Source organism: Chanodichthys erythropterus, chromosome 20 (genome assembly GCF_024489055.1).
Source record: "Chanodichthys erythropterus isolate Z2021 chromosome 20, ASM2448905v1, whole genome shotgun sequence".
NCBI lineage: Eukaryota > Metazoa > Chordata > Actinopteri > Cypriniformes > Xenocyprididae > Chanodichthys > Chanodichthys erythropterus.
This window is the reverse complement of record NC_090240.1, coordinates 16110832-16120004: the sequence shown is the minus strand read 5'-3', so window position 1 is coordinate 16120004 and position 9173 is coordinate 16110832.

Sequence of the window (9173 nt, the reverse complement as noted above, 5' to 3'; positions counted from 1 at the left end):
GCATGTGCCGTCATGTTCATCTTTTGTGTTGAATTGACCCTCGTTTGTAAAATGACAGCATGTCAATAACACTCTACAACAACTCTTCCTCTTCTCTAAAGCAGCCCAACATGGCCCCGCCCCCTTTGTTCTTAAATTTTGGAGTTTGTGATGTCCAACCCGGGAAGAAGCTCGTTGTAGTCCCTACAAGCCATTTGTTGTAGTCCTTAAAAAGTGATTTCTGTAAAAGAAAATATCTCTCTTTGCATTGAACTTTAAGTGTCTTAACTTTGCAGATGTTGTTTATGCGCAACATTATACACTAACTAAAGTTAAAAAAGTGAAATCATGATGAAATCACCATGATGGGGAAGAGCAGGGAATGGGGACTCGCTGCCAACTGCCTAAACATGGAGGATCCATTGCTGTCCACCAGGAGTCGACGGAGCTAGAGCGTCATCCTCTAATGGATATCCAGCGCCACCGACAGGCATCACGGAGGAGTTCACCCAGCTGGTGGAGGACCAGATGGCAGTGCGTTTTGAGAACCAGACCAAGATTTTTTATTTTGCTCCTCTCTCCCCTCACCATATGCATAAATAGAGAAAAGTTGCTCCGGTTACTTTGACACATGTATGGTGTGGGAGTGGCATGGGTTGGTTAAGAAACGTTGACAGGGATCACAGGGAATCACCCATTTTAAAATAAATGGCGAACAGAGGAGAGTCTGTTGTCAAAAAGAGAATGCAGCAGAGCTCGTAATAAAACAAGAATCAACATTGGATTGGCATTTCTGGGATTCTGGATTGGAACTGAGGGATTTAAAATGTTGTAAAAATGATATGGAGACAGAGTTTTTTTTAATCAATCAGCAGGTGAGTAAGGTATTGTATTGAACAGAAACATTGCCATATGTAGCTCTCTAACAGAGTTCATTGTCAGCATTATCTATTTTGAAGGTTCATCATTCGCACATTCTTCCGCAAAATGCATGCATTTTTGTTCTTAACCACTAGAGGGACAAAAGTTACATAGTGAACCTTTAAATAGTCACAATATGTGTGAGGTTGTATTAGTACATTATATTTTGTTATATTATTAATTATGGTATTTTTATACTATGAATTTTATTCAAATTATATAACAATGAATATAAAAATTTACTATAATAATAATTTATAACAATGACTAAAGTAATAAATACAACAATTATATATTTATAACTATAATTTTTATTTTTACTCAAAAGTGGAAATAGGCTTCTATAAAAAAAAAGCCCACAGCTAGGTCATATCAGTGTTGCCAAGTTTGCAGTTTTCCTGCGGAATTGGGCTGCTTTAGTTTTTTCATGTCTGCAGCTTGAAGCAACTATAAATAACATGATATTTATCCCCTGGAATGCAAAAACACGATTTTTACCTTTGGACCCCCCTGAAATGCGATTGGGATAGTTTCGAGCAGCTATTGAACGGTTTTGTTGTGACAACCTGGCAACCATGGGTCATACGCTTTTCTTGTTTTTAGTAAACCTATGGGATTTTTAGGTGTTTTCAGGCAAACACCACCAATAAAGATTACCGAGATCATGAGGAGCACGTTCATGAGAAAGAGACTAAAGCAAACTCAGCGTTTGTCCTCCCCCTACACAAACACACCTGCTCGACGTGTCAAACCCCTCAATCTACACAATAATTACAGCTCAACACCTCTAATTCTGCATTAACACAGAAAAAAGACAGGTAACCCACGCTAAACATTCACCAGCATCCTGCATTGCACAAACAATAAAAAGCAGAAAATCCTATCATAAACCAAACTCCTGTTAAAGGAAATAGCAAAAGACAGGACCTCTGATTATTTTGCCCCTAGCAAAGACACGAGTGAGGAGTGCGGCATTAAAGTTTCAACAACAAACTTAGTTCCAGTTGAAACACATGGTCTTTAAGTCCTAATCCCTGAGTCAAACAGGCATGATGGGTACTGGATAAGTCTCTCCAGCAGCCTAAGCCATTCCACAAATACGTATTTTTAGCAAAGAGTGAATAGCTGGCACCAATGATGTTGATAATCAAACAAATATCATCACAGGTATATATAGCCAACAGGCATAGTTCTTATCTAGTTTTATTGGACTGGCATCATGCCCAGCGATTGTGTTAGCATGTGAGCGCCACATCTACTGGATGGCAAGTACCTACAAGTTTGTAGCATTTTTCGCACCCCCTTAAACATCCTATTTAACAAAACACTGCTTCCTCTTGCTCTTCGCTCAGTTTTGTTGAGCTCACATGCTTTGAAGTTCAGTCTGCATGAAAAGAGATAATCAGGGCGCTAACTGCGGATAAGGAACAAAAGGCCGGAGGTCTCGCTAAGTGAGCGGTGAAGCATTTCAGACAAACAGAATACACTCTAGCCTTTAAAATGAGAGTATATCTCTCACAAAGAACATGCAGTAGACATGTGATCGAGATGTGCATTTTCACCAGCAAGAGCACACCAAACAAAGATTAGCGTGATTAGCATTGCTGTTTTCAGACAGAATACAATAATGAATGAAAATGTTGAACGGTCTCTATTTTTATGGCTACAATGGTTGCGGCTCTTTGGTGTCTGGGAGGAAGAAATGAGAGTCTTTTGTCAGGGGTATAACACAACAATTAATTGGGGGGAAAACACTAACCAATTTCCCAGCTAACAGGGAATGTTCTCAGAACGTTCTAGCAAGGTTCTCTCAAAGTTATGAACAAAGGTTCTTCCAGTAATGTTAATAGAATGTTCGTTCAAAGTTATCTGGTCTTTAATAATGTTCTCAAAATGTTATCACAAAAACATTCAGGGGACGTTTTTCTGAAACATTTTAGTTGGGCATTCTTCTAATGTTTTTTTTTTTTTTTTTTTTTAATACTTACTACTTGTTACGGATAGCTTAGAGAACATTCAAAAGTAACGTTCCCATAATGTTTGCAAAATAATAAAATCAAACATTTCCTAAAATGTTTTTCTAACGTTCACATAACCAAGACAAAAAACAAAACAAAAACATTTTGAATGTTCTGAGAACATTAAGAAATAGCGTTTACTTAAAGGTGCCCTAGAACTTTTTTTAAAAAGGTGTAATGTAAGTCTAAGGTGTCCCATGAATGTGTCTGTGAAGTTTCAGCTCAAAATACCCCATTTTTTTAACTGCCTATTTTGGGGCATCATTATAAATGAGGCGATTCAGGGCTACTGGCCCTTTAATCCTCCTGCTCCACGCCCACGGAGCTTACACAGCTAATATAATCCTCGAATGGATCTTTACAAAGTGTTCGTCATGCATGCGTCTGATTATGTGAGTATTGTATACTGTTATATTGTTTACACTGATTCTGAAAGAGTTTGATAGTGCTCCGTGGCTAACGGCTAATGCTACACTGTTGGAGAGATTTATAAAGAAAGAAGTTGTGTTTATGAATTATACAGACTGCAAGTGTTTAAAAATTTAAATAACAACAGTCTTGTCTCCGTGAATACAGTAAGAAATTATGGAAAACTTTAATCACAGTTAACAGTACATTAGCAACATGCTAACGAAACATTTAGAAAGACAATTCACAAATATCACTAAAAATATCATGATATCATGGATCATGTCAGTTATTATTGCTCCATCTGCCATTTTTCACTGTTGTTCTTGCTTGCTTACCTAGTCTGATGATTCAGCTGTGCAGATCCAGACGTTAATACTGGCTGCCCTTGTGTAATGCTTTGAACATGAGCTGGCATATGCAAATATTGGGGTCGTACATATTAATGATCCTGACTGTTACGTAACAGTCAGTGTTATGTTGAGATTCGCCTGTTCTTCGGAGGTCTTTTAAACAAATGAGATTTATATAAGGAGGAGGAAACAATGGAGTTTGAGACTCACTGTATGTCATTTCCATGTACTGAACTCTTGTTATTGTTATTTTGTAGAAACCATGGAAACACCAAAGACGCTTTAATATATTACATGTTTTAATAGTCAAGGGAACAACTGTTTTGATATATTTATAGACAGAAAACTATTTATTGTTAAATAGCTCAACACGTTTAGTCTCATTGTTTAAATCTAATTTTCTTGATGTTTTGCGAGTCTCATGCTTTACCATGCCTCAGAGAAAAACACTATTTTGTGAAGTAGCTAACATAGCATAATCAGATGCAGCTTTATTTTTAGTAACAGTAATACAGCATTTTCTCCATCATATAATACGTTTTAAAATGAATTGCATGCCATTTATCAACACAATCATCCAGCATTTAATGTGATATTGTAAAATGGATCTATCTTACTGCAGTGTGTAACAGTGTCTCACAGCAGCCGCCGAGCGAACGCACAGAGTAACATAATAACATCATTTTCAACACTCTCAAATGTATCTAATATGATAAACAGAGCTGCGTTTCCTCATACTCATGACCGGAAAAGCGGAAGCGGCGCCGGCGACTGTGTCATAATAAAAGTCCCGCTGCTCGTGAGGCGTGTGTTGATCAATCGCTCCAGCTCCTCGTTCAGCTCCACAACACTCGCTCCTGCTCTGCTTCATACTACAGTAACGTTAATAATCACATCCATGAACATGATTCCTTCACGAGTCATATCCTGATTATTTTCCACCGGCCGTTGAGGTGAAGACCACATGTCCCAAGATTCAACGTTCAAACTTGCCATCATCAAGCTACGTGTTATGTTTTGAACAGGCCTATAGTGGACAGAAAATCTTATATATTGCACCTTTAATGAAAACATTAGCAAAACGTTCTCAGAACATATTTTTTGTTAGTTGGGTTCACTCCTTCAGCAGTGGAGTCATTGATGTGATGATCTGTACCACACATGTGCAAACAATGAAATATCTGGACACCTTAGTTTGTAGGCATATAATTTCTTTAAGGTTCTTTATTGCCATCTGGTTGCATGAAGAACCTTTAACATCCATGAACCTTTCCATTGCACTAAAGGTCCTTCAGAGTGGAAAAATCTTCTTTAGGTGTTTTAAAATGTTCTTCAAACTAAGAAAAAAAAGGTTTTTTTTAAGAATTGTTTGCTGAAAGGGTATTTGAGAAACCAGCTTTATTTGTAGGGCAACCTTATGATTTGAAACGATTAATTTCAGTCTTTTTGAATGGAAGCTCCCCAAACCGGAAGTGCCACCCATAATTCAAAACACAGTGGGCTCGTCAGGAATAAGGTGGATAAAGAAATGTAAAAAGTATGTAATGACTAGTTGTCAGTGTTTTCACTGCATGATACCAGGATTTTGTGTATTTCCATAAATAGGTATGAAAATCATTGCAAGTTTAAGACCCTTCTGTCTTCTTGAGGAAAGGCCACAGGCATTTTGTGGCGTCTGTACTTGAAGGGAGATAAATGACCTCTGTAAGAAAAGCTGTGTGTCCAGTGACACTAACGAAGCACAGAGAGACAAGTAAGAGATGGGAGACAGAAAACCCAGTGTTTGAAAATAACAGCATGTCTTTCTTTCTGATTAACAACAGACTGTCCGCAGCTGTGTAAAAGAACGGTGTGAGAGAGACTGAACTGAACAGGGCGATGCTGGAGCAGGTGAAATCACAACAGTTGTCACAAATATAGAAGTGTGTTAAACATTCTAATTTATTTCTAACTTAAAGGTGGATAAAAATTAAACAAGTTTCGTATTTGGTATGTTCCACCAAAAAAATATTATTTCCAGTTCTAAAGATGTTCAATATGGCATCAGACGTTTGAATCTTATGTTATTATCAAGGGGAAAGTGTCATGATGACCTACAAAATGTAATAAATACTAAAAGTAAAAAGTATTTCCATGACAGTTATCCTCTATGACAGGATTGTATTGTAACATAGCAGCTAAATTTCATCATTCCACCCACACAAACGTGTTCTCAGACTCCAGGCCTGATGACAGAGAAACACAGCACACCTGTTTGGTCCTACACAGTTATTACTCTGTTATTCAGTTCCACACTGAGAGAGGAAGAGCTGTAATCTCCCACACACTCCTTAATAATGGACTCTCCTCTCAAAGCTTGAGCCGTACTCCTCATGTAATGACTGCTCTAAAGCAACCATATACTCACAGTAGAAAAACTAGAGAGACAGTGAGTGAAAACAGCCTCTTAAAGGCACAAGCATGTTCATTTCTGAGGATTTTCAGTCCAACAGCCCAACTGTTGATTAGTTGATCCTTACCGCCATCTAGTGGTGATGTCTTCTGACTGTGGAGTGCACAGAAACACACTCACCAGTTGAGTTCAGTGAACTCATTGTCATGTTCAAGAAACCAGTTTGAGATGATTTGAGCTTTGTGACATGGTGTGTTTCCTGCTGAAGTATCCTTCAGAAGATGGTTCACTGTGGTCATAAAGAGATGGACATGGTCAGAAAAAAACAGAACAGAACTTTCACTCACTGGATATTTTCTCTTTTTTGGACCATTCTCTGTAAACTCTAGAGATGGTTGTGTGTGAAAGTCCCAGTAGATCATCAGTTTCTGAAATACTCAGACCAGTTTTTCTGGCACCAACAACCATGCCACGATCAATTTGCTTAAATCACCTTTTCCTCCACATTCTGATGCTCAGTTTGACCTTCAGCAGATCGTCTTGACCATATCTACAGATTGAGTTGCTGCCATGTGATTGGCTGATATGTAAATGGGCAGTTGAACAGGCGAATCAACGGTTCCAATATCAAAACAACTAAGAGCCATACACAACCTAATAATATTTACACTGTAATAATGAAAATCAGTAGAAAAATGGAAAAGGTTTATTTTCTTCTGAGACGTTATCCTTTAAGTTTACAGACTTCCAGATATCCATAAAACAACTAAAAACATAAACACAAATCTGTGTTGAAAACCGTCACACTCGTGGAGTTCCTGGTCAATAATTATTTTCTTGTAAATCTCTCGTTATGCTACCTTATCACCAAATATTGGATTCAATCTTTTTGACAGCTTGTTTTCTCTATTCATTTGTGGAACTGATTGATGGTAGGCCTCATTGATCTGAGCCTCACTGATTTGAGGATAAAGTTCATCTCTGTGAGAAAGAAAGTCTGTAATACTCAAAATAGTTTGTTTGTGTTCATGAACGTGTGTGACTGCATGTATCCACACATGCACAGGTCCGAGGCCTTTATTTTTGCACGCCCACATGTATACAGGTGCATCTCAATAAATTAGAATGCCGTGGAAAATTTATTTCAGTAATTCAACTCAAATTGTGGAACTCGTGTATTAAATAAATTCATTGCACACAGACTGAAGTACTTTAAGTCTTTGGTTCTTTTAATTGTGATGATTTTTCTCTCTCAGTAAATTAGAATACTTGATAAGATTAGTAAGAAAAAGGATATTTTAAACACAAATGTAAGGCTTCTGAAAAGTATGAGCATGTACAGCACTCAATACTTAGTTGGGGCTCCTTTTGCCTGAATTACTGCAGCAATGCGGCGTGGCATGGAGTCGATCAGTCTGTGGCACTGCTCAGGTGTTATGAGAGCCCAGGTTGCTCTGATAGTGGCCTTCAGCTCTTCTGCATTGTTGGGTCTGGCATATCGCATCTTCTTCTTCACAATACCCCATAGATTTTCTATGAGGTCAAGGTCAGGTGAGTTTGCTGGCCAATTAAGAACAGGGATACCATGGTCCTTAAACCAGGTACTGGTAGCTTTGGCACTGTGTGCAGGTGTCAAGTCCTGTTGGAAAATAAAAATCTGCATCTCCATAAAGCTTGTCAGCAGAAGGAAGCATGAAGTGCTCTAAAATGTCCTGGTATACAGCTACATTGACTGTGGACCTCAGAAAACACAGTGGACCAACACCAGCAGATGACATGGCACCCCAAACCATCACTGACTGTGGAAACTTTACACTGGACCTCAAGCAACATGGATTGTGTGCCTCTCCTCTCTTCCTCCAGACTCTGGGACCCTGATTTCCAAATGAAATGCAAAATTTACTTTCATCTGAAAAGAGGACTTTGAACCACTGAGCACCAGTCCAGTTATTTTTCTCCTTAGCCCAGGTAAAACGCTTCTGATGTTGTCTTTGGTTCAGAAGTGGCTTGGTACGTGGAATGTGACGGTTGTAGTCCATTTCCTGAAGACGTCTGTGTGTGGTGGCTCTTGATGCACTGACTCCAGCTTCAGATCACTCCTTTTGAAGCTCTCCTAACTTCTTAAATCGGCTTCGCTTGAAAATCTTCTCAAGCCTGCGGTCATTCCTTTCACTTGAACACCTTTTCCTACCACCCTTTTTCCTTCCAGTCAACTTTCCATGAATATGCTTTGGCACAGCACTCTGCGAACAGCTCTTTCAGCAATGACCCTCTGTGGCTTATCCTCATTGTAGAGGGTCTTGATGATCATCTTCTGAATAACTGTCAAGTCAGCAGACTCAACTATGATGGCTGTTGGGATTACGGACCTAAACCCAGTATTTATACCCTAAGAATATTAATTTAATAGAACTTGAAATTAAATATTCTAATAATTTGAGATACTGATTTTTTATTTTATTTTGATGAGCAGCAAGCTGTAATCATAAAAATGAAAACAAAAAAGTCTGGAAATATTTTACTTTGGGGCGGTTTCCCAGACAGGGTTTAAATTAAGGCAGGATAGGCCTTAATCCAAAATAGTTAATCGTGGTTTAAAAATGGCTTTCTGAAACACAGATTAAGTACAGATAACTAAAACCTGGACTATGCAGTCTTCAATTAAAATAAACCAGATTAATTTAAAACTAACTGTACAAATCTAAATTAGCATGAGAGAGGTTGCCTGTAAAACATGGAATGAACCAAGAAAAGCTTAAAATTGCATGGAACTGAAAAGCAAATCCAAGAAAAAAAATGGCAGCAAAAAAAGACTCCAATAAAAAAAAAAAAAAACTGAAAAAAAAAAGAGATTTTAAAGCAAGCAAAATACATCAGCTGTGAAAAAAAGAGAAATGCCAGGAAATCTGTTTGTAATCATTTTAAAATAGATTAATTCTGTATTATATATATATATATATATATGATTATTAATGCTTTTGTTTTCAAATCTTGTTAGCAGGCCCTCAACCCAAGCACAAGCTCAACACTTCACCAAAACGGTAATCTCCAAAAAACAATAACATAAAAACTTGTACATAATAGAACAATAAACAGTAAGAA